The sequence below is a fragment of the Myotis brandtii genome, unplaced genomic scaffold (genome assembly GCF_000412655.1).
Source record: "Myotis brandtii unplaced genomic scaffold, ASM41265v1 scaffold10, whole genome shotgun sequence".
NCBI lineage: Eukaryota > Metazoa > Chordata > Mammalia > Chiroptera > Vespertilionidae > Myotis > Myotis brandtii.
The window spans coordinates 1053825-1073141 of NW_005353325.1; the positions used below are offsets into that span (position 1 = coordinate 1053825).

The window sequence follows — 19317 nt, forward strand, 5'->3', positions numbered from 1 at the left end:
TGGTCCAGGACACCCTTCAGGGCAAACCAGCCGGCCCCCACCCGTGCACCAGGCCTCTATCCTATATAATAAAAGGGTAATATGCAAACTGACCCTAACAGCAGAATGACTGGGAATGACTGGTCACTATGACACACACTGACCACCAGGGGGCAGACGCTCAATGTAGGAGCTGCCCCCTGGTGGTCAGTGCACTCCCACAGGGGGAGCTCTGCTCAGCCACAAGCCAGGCTGACGTCTGCCAGTACAGCGATGGTGGTGGGAGCCTCTCCCACTTCCTCAGCAGCACTAAGGATGTCCGACTTCAGGTTAGGCCTGCTCTCCGCTGGCAAGTGGACATCTCCCGAGGACTGCCGGGCTGCCAGAGGGATGTCTGACTGGCAGCTTGGGCCCAATCCCCTGGGGAGCGGGCCTAAGCCAGCAGGTGGACATCCTCCGAGGGGTCCCAGACTGCAAGAGGGCATAGGCCGGGGTGAGGGAACCCCCCGAGTGCACAAATTTTTGTGCACCAGGCCTCTAGGCTATATAATAAAAGCCCAAAGACCGTTTCCGTGGAATGACCAGAACGAGTGGTCGCTATGACATGCACTGACCACCAGGGAGGCAGACACTCAATGCAGGAGCTGCCCCTGGTGGTGTGTCTGCTCCCACTGCTGGAGCGCTGCTCAGCCAGAAGCTGGGCTCACAGCAGGTGAGCACAGCGGCAGTGGTGGGAGAGGCTCACTATGGCAGCGCTAAGGAGAAGCAAGCCAAGCGGTAAGGAGCAAGCAGGCAGGTGGTTTAAGAGTGAGGGGTCCTGGATTGAGAGAGGGCACAGGCCGGGCTGAGGGACCTCCTCCTCCCCCCGTGCACAAATTTCATGCATCGAGCCTCTAGTCATTGAGACAAAGTGCTGAATATGTTAAGGATCATTGGTATATATTCCAATATTACTCATTATACAGATTGGAACATTTGAAACTCTTCTTGGCCATATATCTTCCACAAGCACTTTATTATCATTAATCAATATATTTTTTTCTAAATCTTGCTTGATTTTATATGGAAAGTGGTATTGAGGAGGAATATAGGGGGCAACCTGGGGGGGGGGGAGGCTAGCAATCCTAATCTGTGCCAGTGACCAGTGTCCTAGTGTACATTCTTGTCAGCCTATATACTTAAGTCACTGCCCCTTCTTTAGGCGATAGTCTGTACTCCTGGGTGCTCCCAGTTTGCAGGGGCCATGGGCCGGGAATCTGGCAGCTTGGCCAGAGGGAGGGTTGCTGGTGCCACCCAGGCCAGGCATTTAGATGCAATCTAACTTCCCCATTCTAACTGACTCAGGAGGGACTGTGAAAGCCCGCCACAAAAGCCCAGTAGTTAGGAAACACATAGGAAACAAAGACATTTAGGAATATATAAGGGATGATCTCATTGTATAAAGGGTTCAGGCTTTGGATCCCCTGAGCCAGCAGTGCTGCTTTAAATAAAGGGTTTTTCCTGAATCTCTGAGTACTCCTTGTGTATTTCCCGGTCACCTGATAAATTCTGTACCAGTATTTCTGTATTTTGTATTTCTTAACTAGTAGGGTTGAATTTTTTCACATTTTCTATTAATCTCTTGAATTTCCATTTTTAAATTAATAGTATGTTTAGGTCCTTTGCTCCTTCTTCTATTGAGGCATTTATCTATTTCTTAGTGATCAATACTTTTTAATCAATAATATTATTTACTTACATTTTGCCTTATTTGCTGCACTTATTACTCTACATTTTCATTTGCCTGCTATTTTACATGATGTGGTATGCTTTTCCCATTTATGAGGATTTCTTAAAGTTGGTTTAAGTCTGTCAGACTCTTTTTTATGATTTCCTCATTCACTACCACGCTTATAACATTCTTTTCCATTCTAAAATAGATTTATGTATGCTAGTATTTTCTTCTTTCATAGTTTTATTTTTATAAGTTGTGGTGGGCAGAATGATGGCCTCCCAAAGGAGGCCCACATCTTAACCCACAAGTTCGTGAATATGTTATCTTCCATGGCAAAAGAGACTTTGCCGATGTGACTAAGTTAAGGATCCTGAGATGGGGAAATTACCCTGGATTATGCAGGTGTGCCCACTGTATCATAAGAGTCCTCACAAGAGGGAGGCAGAAGGTTCAAAGTCAGAGGAAGACAAGTGATGATGACACAGAGGGCAGAGTGGTGAGGCCACTAGATAAAGAATGCAGCCTTTAGACGTGGAATAGCAAGGAACAGATTCTCCTATAGACCCTCCAGAAGGAACACAGCTCTGCTGGCAGAATTTTCTCCCAGTAAAGCCCATTTCACACTTCTAACCTCCAGAACTGTAAGATAATAACCCTGTGAAGTTTGTGGTAATTTCTTACAGCAGCCACAGGAAATTAATATACCCTTGAATCCAGTTACTGTCTATAACCAACCACTTTAATTTAATCCACTTGAAAATTATTTTCTGCAGATATAAAAATGAGGTTTATTTTTATAAGAGCTAGAAAACAAGAAGGGTCTCAGAATTTTAAGGTTTTTGGGTATTTATACCCTGCAGCCCAGATAGACTATTTCAAGAACTTTAAGCTCAGTGATATGCAATAAAGACAGAGAGAAGGTACTTTGGTACTGCTGCCAGGTATTCAATTCCCAACTTGCTCATCACTGAAGTTCTACTTCAGGAGAAAGTACTCTCAGTTGGGGCCGTTATGAAGGTAACCAGCTGGTTGCTGGCCCTCTGGAATCCTTTCTCCGTTCTTCCTGTGACTGTCAGCTGTAGAACTCTACCAAAGGTTACCTACCAAAGGATCTAAAAATGCCAGCTAAAAACATCCAGATGATTCTTCTATAAATACGTTTCAAAGTTCAGTTTTATTATTTTATGATATCTGACAACAATATTGGAAATTGTACAGGTTACTGCTATAGGTTTGGTGTCTGTGACTTTTTAACTTTCTTGGCTATTTGAATATGGTATTTCTCCCTTCTATTTTGCTTTATTTCAGCGGGAGGGAGGGGCATTCCTCTCTGACCTATAGTCCTCAACAAATTGAAATATTCTTCCTTAGCAAGGGGAGTTGTTTGCAGTGGTTGAATAGAGCTTGAATCTTCCTCCACCACTCATCTGCCTGTGACCTTGAGCAGCATATTGACCCTCTCTGACCCTCAATTTTCTCTTTTATAAAATGGACACAATAATAGGAACTACGTTGTAAGAATAATTTGAGGCTTACATTATATATAAGTGTAAAATATGTGGGCAGTGTCAAAATTCACACTTTTAATTTAATATTTTATTCTTTTTTTTTCCTTATGTCCATTTCAAACCTTATCTACACTTCAATGCCCAAACTAATCACAGTTGAAAACTCATTTCGGATCACCACATATTATAACACTCATTCCCACCTTGGAACTTGCATAACGACTATATTAAAAATGAAATGTTGTTACCTCACTGGATTCATAATTGCCTTATTTTTCATTTTTATTTTTAAATCTTTTTTTCAACTAATGTATGTTTAATAACAAGGAATTGTTGGGATTTCTGATACTCAGTTTCCCCATATCTAAGTGGATATACAAACAGTACTTAGAGGCATTTTTATGAAAACTAAATGAGTTAATGTATGTGAAATGCTCAGAACAATGCTGGCCCATAGGAAAAGCTAAATAAATGTTCATGTTTTTACCCGAAATATTATTATGCAAAACACTATAAAATTAACTTTACAAAAAGACTCTACACTGTCTTAAAAGGCCTACTGCCTATGCCTTCCTTATACCACACTCTGAGTTGTCAATAGACATCAAATCAGTGACTGTCAAATGCAAAAATGGATTGTGGACAATTAAGATTTGGATATAGAGTCATCCCTGGGAAAAATTTCATGTGTGTTTAGACATGCGAATGTATATTTACTTTAAATGAAAAAGAACGAGGAATGTGCAAACACCCTGCGTTTTATACAAACAATTGAGAGGATTTGGGCTGCCTGTCCATGAAGATGAGAGAAAACAATAATGGCAACAACAGAGAAAGGAAATAATAGCAGCACAACACAGATCTACACAAGCAATAGCTAGAAGCAATCTGCATGAGCGCAGGGCTGTGGGGTGTTTATTTGCATGCCCATGCTAGCACTCTGTATGTAACAAATTCAGTAAAAAAAGGGAGATGGGACAGAATTGAGAGGATTTGTGTGTTAAGAGGGAATTTAGCTTGTAAAATATGGAACAAGTTCCCTTTTCTTATAACGCCATGTGAAAAGCAGAAAATTCTCATAAGCTGAGAATATTTGGCAGAAGAATAATTTGGGAAGAGGCCAGAAAAGAAGTTTCTTGAGATAACAAAGGATATTTCTAAAGTGCATGCTAATTACCAATGCCCAGCTATTTTAGGTGAAGTTTTAACTGGAAGGTCTGCTCCTTTCTAGATGTATTTGCCAGTCAGAAGGGAAATCAGAGAGCAATCAGCCTCTGGGAAGTTCCTATATTTTTTAAATCTTCACCCTAGGATATGTTTATTGATTTTGGAGAGTGATAAAGAGAGAGAGAGAGAGAGAGAGAGAGAGAGAGAGAGAGAGAGAAAGAGAGAGAGAGACATTGATAGGTTGCCTCCCATACCTGGCCCAACTGGGGATTGAACACACAACCTACATATGTGCCCTGACCGGGAGTCAAACCAGAGAGAAGACAGATGACACCGCTCCAACTAACTGAGCCACCCGACCAGGGCCCCATTCTTATATATCCCAGTTTATATACCCTGGCTTGTGTTGTTAGGTTGTTTATGTAACTGCATTATTGTCAGCATCAACCATTTTTTTAATTAGTTCATTTATTCAACAGACATTGCTTACCATTCTATGGCATGAATTATGCTTGCTCTCTGGGAATGTGTCTGGGACTAATACTAATTATTATTTTTATTATTAATTGTAGTAGAGTAGACTTTAGGACAAATTTTATAGAGTATTTACTGTGAGTTATGCTGGAAATTGTTCTAAGAATTTGATTCCCACAAACAAAAAATTATAAGGCGAGTGTCATAATAGATCCGACATGTAGATGAAGAAATGAGGCACAGAGCAGTGGGTGGCTCTCCCCAGTCCATAAGCGAGTACATGTCACGGCTGGTTGACTCCAATCACCACCATGTAAAGATGCCTCTGAGATGACCATGTGCTCTCAAAAAAACTGCCAGACCGGTGCAGGGAATCAGAGAGTTGTAATAACCAGATAGTTATCATAATGCCGTAAGGCATTATGAGAACACATAAGAGAGGTATCCAATTTAGTGAATGAGAACAGGAAAGGGCTCATCTCAACTGAAGCCTGATTCATAAAGTGGAATAATTGGATGTTGGGATGGGAGTTTGAAAGTGATGTGAAGAATGATTTTAAAAGCAAGTGAGTACAGAAAAGGCTTTCAAGAAGAAAGTCAATATTCCTTAAGGCTGCAGAGACATTCAGTGGAGAGAGCAAGAGTAGAAAAACAATGGGAAGGAAATCCCAGGGAAATAGTAAAAACCAAAGTACAGGTGAGAGAATTTGTCCATTTCATCAAGGCAAAAAAGTGTTAAGAAAATGTCAAACAAAAATAAAATATAAGACATAAAATATGCACAGAAGAGAAAGTTAGGACCAGATTTGTGATATTAAAAATAGACACTATGATGACACAGAAAGGGAAATTAGAAATCAAAGAAATGTTCTTTAAGAAAGAAAATTATGCCACACAAAACAGAAGGAATGTGTGCCATACCGAGGAACCAATCAATAAAAATTATGTAAAAATTATTCTACAGTGAGCATGGAGTGATGAAGGTAGAAAATAATGTTTCTCTTGGGCATGATATTTGATGGTTTTCTGCTGAGTCTTTCAGCTCTTTAAAAAAATTCTAAAAAGCCTTTGGATTAAAGGTGTGTGACTACAAGGTGAAAGGCTGGGACAAGGTAATTTACTAATAATAATTATAAGGGGGAGAGAAAGAACATTAGAAACTAGAGGTCACTAACATTACTGAACACTGATCACAAGACGTTGACATCTCGCTGAAAGGTTGGCAAGCGCAGCGGAAGACATGACATGCGGGGCAAGCGAGATGCCAGAGATCCAAAAATAGCTGATTGTGAATTTCAGGGTGAGGGGGGGGAGGGAATCGCTAATTCGCTTATTCAAAAATATGACTTTGATGAATAACTACAATTATTTATTTAAATCTGGATGCAAAATAGTGTTTGCCAGATAAGAGAGCTGAAATAAGTGAGGATATTCAATGTCAAAGACCCACATTTTAGTGCTCGATGGGTGGTGGAGGAAATACATGATTTCGATAAGGAGAGTGAGGCAAGTCTACCCACGTAATTCTTTATTTTCATGTGTGCCCTGCAAATCCCCTCAAAAGAAAAAAATAACAAATCAGAGAGAAGAATGAAAATGGTTAAAAAAAGAGAGATGCTATTGTAGGTTAATAAGCTTAGGTAGCTGATGCAGATAATATCGTTTTGATAACAACAGACCAACTGAAGATGAGAATATTTAAAATCTGTAAAGGGTTCTCCAGGGAAGCTGAAACAACAGTCACAGTGCTGAAAAAACAAGACAAAGGGAGATCTGATAATAGTGAAGATACTGAAGGGCAGAACGGGCCACTGACAACGCTGGAATTATTTTGAGAGGAAGAAGATGCAAAACTACATTGGTGCAATGAAAATAGGAAAAAAGGAAGATGAGCATAAACATAGAGGCTCTGACAATTATTAGGAAGCAGGATACGGCACATATAATTAAGCATTGCAAGTGCCAATTCGTATTTGCACTTTACAGCTCCCACCAACTGCACGCAGCTCCTTCATTAATGAGTCACTTTCCAGTCCTCATAGAACAGCATGGGCAAGAAACCTTAACAACGGGCTTTGTATTTCTCCAGAGAGGATGAAATGATCACTGTCAATGTACCTTATCAGTCTATGTTTTTGTCTTCAAACGCATAAGGCAAAAAGTGGCACAAACTGGGAGAGATGACCACAAAGCACGGTGGGAAAGCAGCAGCTCTGGCTCTCACAGTCCCTTTGACACCAGACTTTACCACCCTCAGCTGTAAGGCTGGGCCAGTTACTTATCCAGTAGGAGCTTCTGTTTTCTCTTCATTTGCGAAAAGAAGAAAACGGAAGTGTAATCTGTATCCCAAAGTTATAGTGAGAGTTAAAGAGGTAATACGTGTAAAGTACTTGACACATAGGTGCTGAAATATTTGGGTAGATTTTAGTACAGGTAGAATTTTAAAATCTATAGACTCAGAAAGGGGGGAAAAGACAACATTAATAGTAAAGCAAGCCCTGGCCTGTGTGGCTCAGTTGGTTGGAGCTTCGTCCTGTACACTGAAAGGTCTAGGTTTGATTCTCCATCAGGGCATACACCTAAATTTTGAGTTCGAACCCCAGTCAGGGCCAGTATCAGGGGCAACCAGTCGTTGTTTCTCTCTCTCTCTCTCTCTCTCATCAATAAACATATCCTCAGGTGAAGATTGCAAAAAAACAATAATAATAAAACAAATAACTTGCGAAGTTTAGAAATGTTTCTATATAGCTACTAGAAATCCTTGCAATATGCAATAATTTACAAAAACAAAAATGCAAAAAGCACCTCCTGAGCATGAGAAATGTAAGAAGAGGAGACAAAGCAACGTACCAGAAGGCATTTGAAGCCACTGGGCTATGGAGGGGGAAGGAGAAGGGATAGGTCCCAGTTGCAACTGCAGTGTTTATGGCGCATTATTATAAGAACTAGAGGCCCGGGGCACAGATTCGTGCACCAGTGGGGTCCCTCAGCCTGGCCTGCGCCCTCTCGCAATCCAGGACCCATCGGGGGATGTCAGAGAGCCGGTTTCGGCCCAATCCCCACAGGCCAGGCCAAGGGACCCCACTAGTGCGCAAATCCATGCACAGAGCCTCTAGTATGCATATAAGATCTTTGGTTAATCTCTTCCTGCCCACCCTCCTCCCAACTCGCCCTTTCCCTTTGAGATTCATCAGTCTGTTCCATCTTTCCATGCTGTGGTCTCCATTCCTGCATTGAACGTCTGCCCCCTGGTGGTCAGTACGAGTCAAGCTATGGGCTGGTCGGCTGGTCAGCCAGTTGGCTGGTCGCTTAGACTTAAATATATATATAGATAGCAAAGAGCAAAAAAAGACGAGACATACTCTTGAATGGATAGCAGAAAAGTCTAATACTATTTATTTATTTATTTATTCAGTCAGTCAGTCATTCATTTATTCATGGATTTAGCAAATATTTGCTGTGCTTACCATAGTGAAATAGAACTAACTGGTGAAATAAATTATATAAAAAATCACATGGAAAAAAGAAATTAATGAGCACCACATACATTGTTTTTCTATGTAGTGGTCATATTTATTTAGTTTAATCTTTATTCTTGAAAGTATTATATATGTCACCTTTCTTTTTTTTTTTTTTTCAATGACCACTTGTAGCCCATGCCCGGCCCCAACCCCAGGTCTTCACCACACTATTGTCTGTTTCCATGGACTATGCATATATGCGTATAACTTCCTCAATTAATCTCTCCTCACCCACCCCCCAGATTCATCAGTTTGTTCCATGCTTCTATGTCTCTGGATCTCTTTTGTTCATCAGTTTAGTTTGCTCATGAGATTCCACATATAAATGAGATCATGTGAAACTTGTCTTTCTTCTCTAACTGTATTTCATTTAGTATAATACTCTCCAGCTTCCCTCCATGCTGTCTCAATGGGTAAGAGATCTTTTTTTTACTACTGGGTAGTATTCGATGGTATAAATGTACCACAGCTTTCTTATCCACTCATCTACTAATGGGCAATAGGGCTGTTTCCAGATCTTAGCTGTTATAAAGTGCATTGCTATGAGCGTAGAGATGCATGTATTCTTTCTAATTGGTGTTTCAGGTTTCTTAGGACATATTCCTAGAAGATAGAGATGCATGTATTCTTTCTAATTGGTATTTCAGGTTTCTTAGGACATATTTCTAGAAGTAGGATCACTGGATCAAATGGCAGTTCTATTTTTAATTTTTTGAGGAAACTCCATACTGTTTTCCATAGTGGCTGCACCAGTCTGCATTCCCAACAGCAGTGTACTGGAATTCACTTTTCTCCACATCCTGGCTAGCACTTGTCATTTGTTGATTTGTTGATGGTAGCCATTCTGACAGGTGTGAGGTGATACCTCTTTGTAATTTTTATTTGCATTTCTCTGGTGATTAGTGACCTTGAGCATTTTTTTTTTTCGTCTCTTAGTCATCTGTACGTTCACGTTGGAGAAGTATCTATTTAGGTCCTTTGCCCATTTAAAAAATATATATATTTGTAATTTATTTCAGAGAGGAATGGAGAGGGAGAGAGAGATAAAAACACCAATGATGAGAGAAAAATCATTGATTGGCTGCCTCCTGCATGACCCCCCACTGGGGATTGAGCCTGCAACCCAGGCCTGTGCCCTGACCATGAATTGAACTGTGACCTTCTGGTTCATAGGTCGACACTCAACCACTGAGCCACACTAGCTGGATCTTTACCCACTTTTTTAAATTGGATTGTTTGTCTTCCTTTTTGAAATTGAATGAGTTCTTTATATATTTTTATATTAACCCCTTATCAGATGTATCATTGGCAGATATATTCTCCCATACAGTGGGCTCCCTTTGCATTTTGTTGATGGCTTCTTTTGCTGTGCAGAAGCGTTTTATTTTGATCTAGTCCCATTTGGTTATTTTCTCCTTTGTTTCCCTTGCCCAAGGAGATGTATTGGCAAACATATTGCTATGAGAGATGTCTGAGATTTTGTTGCCTATGGTTTCTTTTATATATACATATAGATTTTTTTATTGATTTTAGAGAGGAAGGGAGAGGGAGAGAGAGATAGAAACAGCAATTATAAGAGCGAATCATTGATCACCTGCTTCCTGCATGTTCCCCACAGGGGACCAAGCCTGAAACCCAGGCATGTGCTCTTGACTGGAAACAAACCCAGGACCTTTCAGTCTCTGGACAACACTCTAACCACTGAGCTAAACTGGTTAGGTCTGCCTACAGTTTCTGAATGGGTTAACAATGAGATCAAGAAAGAAATAAAAAACTTCCTGGAAACAAGTGAAAATGAACACAAACAACCCTAAATCTATGGGACACAGCAAAAGCAGTCCTGAGAGGGAAGTTCATAGCATGACAGGCCTACCTCAAAAAACAAGGAAAATGTTTAATAAACTATATAACCCTAAAACTTAAAGAATTAGAAAGACAACAAAAAGAAAAGCCCAGGGTAAATAAGAGGAAGGAAATAAGAAAGATTGGAGCAGAAATAAATGACATAGAGGCTAAAAAAAACAATACAAAAGATCAATGAAACCAGAGATGGTTCTTTGAAAAGATAAACAAGATTGATGAACCTTTAGCCAGACTCACCAAGAAACAAATAGAGAGGACCCACATAAATAAAATCAGAAACATAAGAGGTGAAGTAACCACTGACACCACAGAAATACAAAGGATTGTAACAAAACACTATGAACAACTATATGCCAACAAACTGGACAATGTTGAAGGAAATGGAAAAATTCCTAGAAAAATACGATCTTCCAAAACTGAATCAGGAAGAATCAGAAAACCTGAATAGGCCAATAACAACTGATGAAATTGAAGCAGTAATCAAAAAACTCCAGCAAACAAAAATCTTGGTCTGGATGGCTTCACTGGGAGTTTTACCAAACCCCCAAAAGAAAAACTAACAACTATCCTCCTCAAACTATTCCAAAAAATCCCAGAGGAACAAACACTTCTGACCTCTTTTTAGGAGGCCAGCATTATCCTAATTCCAAAACCAGTTAAAAACACTACAAAGAAAGAGAATTACAAGCCAGCATCCCTGATGAACATAGATGCCAAAATCCTCAACAAAATATTAACCAATTGAGTTCACATACATTTATTTGCATCAGATTAGAGTATGATATGTGTGATGGTGATTACAGTAGGATAAGAATCTATATCAAAATATCTTATGGCACTATGTATTTGTCACAGCCTCATGTGAAAACACCTAGTCTGAGTTTCAGTAATTTGAGAGCTGATTTTAGATGGACTTAATGTGAACATGCCTGGTCTGAGTTTCACAAATTGGAGGGATGGTTTTAGATGGACTCCACCCATAAACTGCACTTGGGGAATAGAGAGGAAGGTTTTTGATTGGCCTTTGAGCTGCTTTGCACATCCACAATTCATAGCCCTGGAGGAGGAGGAGGAACCGAAATGTATGAATCGAACAACAGTTGGCGCTCCTTCTGAACAGGGTCTGAGAGGACAGCTAGTTATGAATCCTACAAAAATAATCTTTAAACTATTCACATCATGGTAGACAGAAAAGATCTCCAAAAGATATAAATCATGAACATTATAAGAGATTATTATTCACTACTGACCTATGAACTCTACGAAGATCAGACTTTTTCATATGCATCTGTGTATACATAACACTCAGAACAGTGCCTGACACACAAAAAAATGGCATTTAATATTTTTGGAACTGAAGTATTTGTTTGTGTTTTAATGACCCTGCTTACTTATGCCTTTGCACCTAATAAATTAAATCCCAGGGAGAGTTGTTGGTTTTTTAAGAAATTTCTGGCTGAAGTCATATTTTCTCTGCTCTTTCTGTAATAGAAACTTTAAGAAATATTTCTCCAAATTAAAAAAAAAAAGATTGGACAAAATAGTGACTTGTCAGTTAGGCAACATAGTTGAGCCAATCAAGTTAAATACCACTTTAAGAAAATCTTTTTTCCCATCACAGCACAAATAAAGAAGTGAACAATAAAATAAGCATTTCTGTATTTAAAAAGTACTTATAATGTCATGATGACACATAGTTTCTGTATTTATAGTGTTGCTATCACTCAGCAAATGGCTGAATACATTAGAAATAGAGCACAATATTATCAATTTTTTAAAAATAACACAACACAAAAGGTTGCCAAGATACCGAGCTTTTATCATTTCCAAAGCTTGTTTTCCTGGTTACTTTTGTTCTGTCTACCCTATGTGACAATGTTTGTTGCTTTTGTTAAATCCAATGTTCATTTTTATTGCTGTTGCTTGCTGCTGAGAGGCACAAAAGGCTGACAATACTGTGTCTTTGGGTGAAGTTCCTCCATCAGGGTGCAACTTAAGCTTATTTCCTATAATAATTTTTAAAAGTCTTTATGGCATCAATATTGCTTAGCTTCTGCCAAGTTTTTTCCAGACAAAAATATATTCTTCTCACTTATCTAGTAATTGTGCTATGGGGTGGAATTCTCTCTCACACTCCCATGTATTATTTCTATATAATATGTAAAACTGACTGTGTATTGAAATGTTACCGGATAGGAGTTAATACATAGAGGAGTTTATCTTCACACAGACCTCATCTTTTATCAAGGATTTAACAACCTTGAGCATAGCCTACTTTACATAATCAAGGAAGTACAGCCTAAAAGAAGAATGGACCTAGACAAGTGAATTGCAATGATTGTCTCTGGGAAGTGGGATCAGTAGGGAAGAAGGGAAATTTCTTATTATATATCAACATCTATAACTATATCTATATCGTAACAAATATATTTGTGTGTGTATATATATGTAATTCTGTTACAGAAATACATATCCTGTATAATAAAAGGCTAATATGCAAATTGACTCCTTGGGAGTTCGACCAGGAGACTGAGAGTTCGATCGCTCACTATGTTGTGTGCTGACCACCAGGGGGCAGCACGGAACATGATGAGCCATCAGTGGCAGGCGGCAGGGTGCTGAGGGAGTAAGGAAAGGAGGAGGCGGGGAGGCTTGGCCCTGATCACCGGCCAGGCCTAGGGAACCTACCCATGCACGAATTTTGTGCACCAGGCCTCTAGTCTATATATAATTCAAATCAAATGTGCTTTTCTACACTTTCAATATTTTCTCAACAGATTGTTTTCATGTTCCAGAAAAATAAGTAGTATAATACATGTCAAAGCAATACAGTTTGGAAACTTGTATAATTGTGGTCTAAGGTGCTTTGGAGACAAATCCCCTATTATTGAAGGGAAGCTGGCAAGGAACACTTCCCAAACCAAGTAATACCTCAGCTACTCTGTGATATATCATTACACACTGCTTTGCTTCCTCCTCTCTCACATGCCACATGCTAATTCCTATCCTCATGTCTTTCTTCAGTCCCACCATTAGAAAACAGTCACTCTTCTTCACTGGAGTGCCCATCCTGTCTTTCAAGCCTCAGTTCACAAGATGCATGTCCATCATCATTTGATGAGATGACTGTAAATGCCTTTTACTGGAAGCCTATCCTGAACAGTCCCATTCTATTATTAAATCCTGCACTTAGTTTCAAAAAATGAAGAGCAAAAATTCAAGGTTAGAGAAAACTCAGATTCATCTCAGTATCTGTGTGCCAAAGTGTGGTGCAGCTGCCAAAAATTAATGCACCTGTGGGCTGCATCTTAGGTCAACTTCATAGAACGGTAGGGCCTAGACCAAGAAAGATAATGGTGTCACTGTGCTCAAGGATCATATGATCACTTTTGAAGTATTGTAACTGCCACTGTGACATATTCAAACATGTTCAGAGAAGAGGGACCAAAATGGTAATGAGCTGGAACTCTGAAGAAAATGGACATATTTAACCTGAAATAAAGAAGATTTGATATGTGTGATCTTTTTCTTCATGCATTTGAAAGATTTTCATGTGAAAGAAGAAATAGAAATGTTATTCATGTCTCCAAAAAGGGAAAAGTGCTAGGGCCAGAGGGAGGAAGTGATAACAGGTAGGTTGTCTGCTCAAGATGAAGGACAACTTTCTAATAGTTAGAGAAAACGTTAAAACTTATTCTGACACATAAAAATGGTAAGGGAGACTTTATTCAAGAATTGTAATAGAGGAGAGAGGTTGGGCTTAACTCCAAATACAACAAAGATGGCGGGGGATTGATAGCCCGTGAACAGAGTAAGGGGATCAATGAATGGAAAATTAGTAGGAGGAGACATCAAAATTTGGGGATTCTTACTAACTAACCTGATTTAGCGGCATGCTTACTGAAGGCAGGCCATAGTGATTAGATATCAAGGGTGGGAATGAGGAATCTGATCAGCTATCCAGGGGTGATCAGATATCAAGGGTGGTGATAATTGCTAAACTGACTTAGGATTCTTGCTCAAGCTGGGCTTGTCAACGACAGACAAGGAGACCTAGTTGAGAAGACGTCTAAAAGACGCCTAACTAAAGCTTGGTCAGGGGAGAGTCTCTGTCAATAATCATAATACTAATAATAGTAATGATGTTATATTTTTAAACAAATGATAAAAATTGTGGCTGCAGAGGTTAACCTTCCCAAGGTCACTCAGCTAATGAGCAGGGAGCCCCACTGAGATGATGGGTAGGACTCCAGAGTTCCAACTGCATGTCAACCAGAGAGCTCTCCCACCTGTTTCTTAGAAGAAGCTGCTGATATGATGGAGCACTTCTTCTCAGGGTTAGTCTTCAGCTGCAGGTTATTTCATCAGTGATGTTAGAGAAGAACTCCTGAATTGGACAGGAGGTGAAGTGATTGCTGAGGTATGTTCTAATTTTAAGTGTTTCTCTGATTCGACTCTGATGATTGCTTCACTTTTCAATCTGGGCTAGAAGGAACCTAAACAATCTAATCTTTCTCCACATCCTTGCCAACACTTGTTATTTCTTGTCTTTTTAAAAATATCTAATAGACTTTCTAACAGGTATGAGATAATGTCTCATTGTGGCCAGCATGGTGACTATAATATTGTATTGCATATATGGAAGTTGCTCAAATCTGTAAAGTTCTCATCATAAGAAAAAACATATTGTAATTATGTGTGGTGGTGGATGTTAACTAGACCTATTGTGATAATCATTTTGCAACATAGACATAATGTCAAATCTTGTTATACATCTAAAACTAATATAATGTTATTTGTCAATTCCATCTCAATTAAAAATTACTGTATATGTACAAACCTTCTCAGTGGTTAGAGCATTGGCCCAAGCACAAAAGGGTTGCAGGTTTGATTCCCAATCAAGGGCATATACCTGGGTTGCAGGTTCAAGCCCTGCCCTGGTCAGGACACATACAGGAGGCAACCAATGGATGTGTCTCTCTCACATCGATGTTTTCTCTCTCTCTCTCTCTCTCTCTCTCTCTCTCTCTCTCTCCTTCCATCTCTTCCTCTCTCTCTAAAAATGCATGGAAAAATATCCTCCAGTGAGGATTAACAAAATATATATATATATTGTTCAATTAAAACTCTCATTTGAGAAGTGATAAAACTGAAAATAAGGACATAAAGTGAATTTTCCAAGATTATGTAGTAAGTTGGTAGCCAAGCAGGGAAATTCCACTGACTCATGGGTCTGAGATTATGCTTCGCTATTATTCTGTAGTGTTCTAATCCCTATCCCACACCTCTTACTGACTACTTTCCTTAAGCAGTATTTTTCACTCCTGCATAAGTGGGGTGGTTGCCTAACACGTCCAATACCAAGGCTGCTTGACTTCTAAGATCCTCAGATGTCTGGTCTTTAACTGTTCTCTGCGTGGTTTACTTTTATTCAGTGTTACAAAAGAAGCAATTTGAATGAAATACTTTTCCAACTACAATATTAACCCCTTCATTGCTCCAGGATATTTGTATTTAAAAAAACTGACATGCTAAGCCAAATGAATCTAGAAGAGGCCTTTCAGTTGGTATGACTTTGCTGCTTAAGTGAAAGGAGCTATTTGGGGATAGGAATATCTCTTGCCTTGCAGTAGTGAAATGGCTCATCTTCCTGCACACACTCAAGTTACTAACACACACACACACCTTGTTTTCTCCTCACAGCTGGCTCTAGATACACGGAGATAATTTCAGATTTTATAAGCTTTTCTCAAATTCCACTCTACCTAGGTTATTTTATTATCTTGGGTGTTATGCTATGAGGGCATGGATAGTTTGGGGCTCCAATCAGCTGTTTAAATAGAATGCTGCTAGAGTTTCATAGGCCAGCTCCTGGGAAGTGAACGAGTCTGGAGAATTGCACTGTCAGCATAACAAACCTTTGGACAAGACACCAAGTCACACCTGCGTATGGATGTTCACTTTTCTATATTGTTGGCCAAGAATCAAGTCCTAATTAAACAAACTCTTTAGGACTGCTTTCCCCAAATGAAGTATGGTAGTTTATAATGTTAAATTATTTCATTAATTTTAGGGAAAAGAAAGCAACTAAGAACAAAGACAATAAATTTCATTTTTCTGTATTTTGTACCTAATAAATAATTTATTTTGTTTGGAGCAAAATCCAAACACACAGTGCTTGACTGAAGTAAACAAAAATAATTTGCAAAGTGCCTACTTGAAGAATGGGAGCTAAAATGTTATTTTTAATTGTAACTGAATTCATTGCTAATAACCTAAGCAAGAACAAGAATAATACTGAAGAAAAGATTTTACTACATTTAGACAAAAGATTACAAGTTGCGCTTTGTTAAAATATGTGACTCATGGGAGCATGAGATAAATTATGTCTTTCCAGCCCCAGTGATGCTCAATTTCAGAGTTACTTTATTTAAAAAAAATCTTTATTGTTGAAAGTATTACATATGATCCCTCTTTTTTCCCATTGACTCCTTATCGCCCACTCCTGCCCCTCCCCAATAATACTTTATATTTTGGATGGAACGATGAAAGATCTATACAAGGGCTTCTTTACTGCCTCGGGGAACTGGTTCTCAAAAGTTATAGAGAAACAAGTCTGAAGCATTCTCTATGAACATATAACCAGTATTTCTGAGTTCAATAAGGTAAGTGGACATGTGCAGGGAATGGGGAAGTCAGGCAGTTGGTCCAGTGTGGAGGTGTATTTCTTGGAGGGTTGAATTCTCTGACTCCAATATTATGCTTCCTTCAGGACTAATTAGAGAAAATCAGAAGACTTTATCAAATGCTATGAATGTGCATATTCTGTTATTTTCAGAAAGAATGGAGCACTTGGTAGAAGACCAGCGAGCAAGGTGGAAAGAACACTGAGTTTGGGGTTAAAGGACAGGCCTATCTTTGAGCTCCAGCTCTGTCACATCTAACAGGTAACTTTGACAAAGTTAACTTCTCCCTCTATCCTCCTTAATTTTTCTCCTATGTTAAAAAAAAAAAGCCAATATCACTTTCTATATTTTATATAGTTTGCTTTAAAAATCAAATGAAATAATATAAATTATGAAGTTATGCTAAATTACTCACTGGATTTTTAAAAGTGCTTACTTTATAAAATGCAGTATTTGAAATAGTTGGTACTAAAACAAGACATACTTCTTTAGTGACATTTTATTAAAAATAATACTCGTTCCCTCAAGATGCTTGTTATTATGGCCACACCTACTTTTCCTTGTTTTAAATTCAACATTAATTTTCATCCTAAATGTAGCAGTTTGGGGTACTTGTTCTAAATCCAAACTCATGAGTTCAACCCTTAATTCTAACACTTACCAGAGACCTATGTTAATTCATTTTCCCTTTCACTGTTTATAAGGTGTGTTTTTTTTCCCTATAAATGGGGATAATAATAGCACTATTTAATCAATCAGGTTAAATGGAGGATTTAATGATATCATATATGTCATGTGCTCAGTACAATGCTTTACACATAGTAAGGACTCAATCCATGTTGTCTACAGTTATTATTTTCACATCAGCCCAGAGAATCAAATAAAGTGGAAACACCTATCTCACCTAAAGCTAACAATCTCTGTACCTGCATCCCTCATCCCATTCACTCTTGGTTTGTAAAAAAAATCTTTATTTGTCTCACACTTCCCCTATGTTCCCTTCCCTTGAGAATATTCATTTCTATGCTTACTGTACACCAGCTTTAAACTTCCTGAGCCTTCTCAATTCTCCAGAACGTTATTCAGGATGGTTTTTCTATATTTTAGTTGTAATTCCAGTTTGGTCCTAAGAGAGTGTCAGTGTAGTTTCCACTTAATACGCTGCCTTTTGTAGTGTGATTATAAAGGTCAGGCCTAGTTAAAGCTGTAAAGTAAGCAAGTGTGCCTTTAAGTTCTTTGTCTTCTTTATGCATTTCTATGAGGCTAAACATAATGACTACTGTGGAAGCATTTAGTTTTGATTGTGTTGGTGAGAGAGATATTTTAGACAATGGGCCATTTATTACCCCTGTAGAATACCACCAACAATTCTTTCTGTCATTTATATAGCATAGAAAAATATCTCTCCTCAAAATCTAGTGACATAGATGGTAAGAACTGTTAATAGTACAAAAGCCGAATGTTAACCATTGTCACCATACTATTCAATAGAACTTACAGAAAACTGTAGTGAAAGGCAGATGGATTGTGAATTTGAATTTTCTCCCTCTTTTTTTTACTCTAACTTGGAGTGTGCATAAAGTTCATATTTACCAGAGCTTTGTTATCTCTTATTACATTCCTTAGTTTTATTCTGTCCTTTATTATGTCTATCTATATTATAAAAGGCCTGTGGCCCCAACGCCATAACGACCAAAGACCGGCATGGGTGGGCGAGGCTGTGAACGTGGCAAGGCTCACGTGGGTGGGTGGGGCTGTGAGCGCAGTGGGGAGCGGGCGGATAATCTCAGGCACTGGGTTTCTAGTCCTATCTAATAAAAGAGAAACATGGTAATTAGCCGTAACTTTCTACCCTTCCCATTGGCTAATCAGGGCGAAATGCAAATGAACTGCCAACCAAGATGGCGGCCTGCAGCCAGGCAGTGAAGCGAACAGGAGGCTTGCTTGCTCCATGATGGAGGAAGCCAAGATTCCCCGCCTTCCACTTCTGGGCTCTGAACTGCAGTTTAAGAAACATTGTTGCAATTATAGAAGCAAAAAAAAAAAACAAACCCAGATACCTGCTTTCAGCCGTCAGAGCTGGAGCGAGCAGGACCGAAACAGTGTTACAATTATAGAACCCAAACAAACCAGATACCTGCTTTCAGCAGCTGAGGCCTCAAGCTGGAGCTGGCCTCAGAGCTAAAGCCAGCTTTCAGCTCCAGTGACAGCCATAGAAGGTAAATAAATCCCAGAATAAAAGAAAAAAAGGACAGGTTGGAAGCTTCAGTCGCCCACCAGCCTGAAAACGGCCCTCAGCCCCTCACCCAGACTGGCCAGACACCCCAGTGGGGACCCCCACCCTGAAGGGGGTGTGACCAGCTGCAAACAGCCATCATCCCCTCATCCAGGCTGGCCAGGCACCC

At 39.3% G+C, this 19317-nt stretch overlaps 1 long non-coding RNA gene across 1 annotated transcript in view; it reads left to right on the forward strand.

Annotated features, from left to right (window-relative positions):
- LOC102249259 overlaps positions 1-19317 on the forward strand; it is a 131228-nt gene that overhangs the window by 49978 nt on the left and 61933 nt on the right. The window contains exon 2 of the long non-coding RNA XR_312983.2: positions 17065-17173. This is a non-coding gene — a long non-coding RNA (uncharacterized LOC102249259). The remainder of the gene's footprint in view (positions 1-17064; positions 17174-19317) is intronic.